The sequence below is a fragment of the Silene latifolia genome, chromosome X (genome assembly GCF_048544455.1).
Source record: "Silene latifolia isolate original U9 population chromosome X, ASM4854445v1, whole genome shotgun sequence".
Taxonomy (NCBI): domain Eukaryota; kingdom Viridiplantae; phylum Streptophyta; class Magnoliopsida; order Caryophyllales; family Caryophyllaceae; genus Silene; species Silene latifolia.
This window is the reverse complement of record NC_133537.1, coordinates 245,054,387-245,055,402: the sequence shown is the minus strand read 5'-3', so window position 1 is coordinate 245,055,402 and position 1,016 is coordinate 245,054,387. Positions and strand designations below refer to the sequence as shown.

General features: G+C 40.2%; 1 non-coding gene across 1 annotated transcript; it reads left to right on the top strand.

Moving 5' to 3' along the window:
• Positions 1 to 567: 567 nt before the first annotated feature.
• LOC141625413 (small nucleolar RNA R71) lies at positions 568 to 674 on the top strand. Its single transcript, XR_012535195.1, has one exon. It is a non-coding gene; the product is annotated as a small nucleolar RNA R71 (small nucleolar RNA).
• Positions 675 to 1,016: the final 342 nt, after the last annotated feature.

Below are 1,016 nucleotides of genomic sequence, written 5' to 3'. Positions count from 1 at the left end.
TCTTTGAGCTAGGCTTCTCATTAGAGGTGGGGTGTATGTTTGTTGGGAGTTTTGGATATTTTGGCTCTTGTATGAAATATTTGGATGGAATTTGGTGTTCTCATTATAGTAGTTGGAATAAGGGGTACCATTCTTGTATGCTTGGAAAACATTAACTTGTTCACTTGTTCTTCTACATTCATTTTGATCATGTCCCAAGGTTCCACAACTTTCACATACTCCACTTGGGATTGAGGATGATGCCACCATAGCATTAACATGTTGTTTGGGTGATTTGGAAGCTTCATCAAGTTTAGCCATGGCCTTCTCAAACTTCAAATTGATGGTGTCGATCTGAGCACTTAACTGAGCAAGTAATTGAGTGATGGAATCTACCTCATGATTTTCTCCTCTTGTGGCCTTTCGAGGCCTACTATATTGGGAATTATGAACCGCCATCTCTTCGATTTTGGCCCATGTTTATTGTCATCAACTTCGGTAAACATACCATTGGATCCAATATTGAGAATGTTTCGAGAGTCTTCATATAGACCATTCCAAAATTGTTGTACAAGGAACCACTCGCTAAGTCCATGGTGTGGACAAGAACGACAAGTGTCCTTGAATCTCTCCCATGCTTCGTACAAAGATTCCTCTTCCCTTTGTTTGAACCTGGTGATTTGGGCTCTCAACATGTTAGTCTTTTTCGGAGGATAGAATCTCTTATAGAAAGCAAGTGCTAGCTTCTTCCATGAATCAATACCAAGGGTAGCCTTCTCTAGGCTCATTAACCATTGTTTTGCGGTACCAATCAAAGAAAAAGGAAACAATACCCATCGGATTTTGTCTTGAGTAACTCCGGTTTGAGAAATTGCATCACAATAGTCACAAAAAGTCTCCATATGTGAGTTAGGGTCTTCACTAGGCATCCCTCAAAATTGACTTCTCTCAACTAATTGTATAAATACGGATTTGGCAATGAAATTACCGGTTAAATGTGGTGGTGTAGGAGTACCATTTGGTAGGCTCTCCTCGGT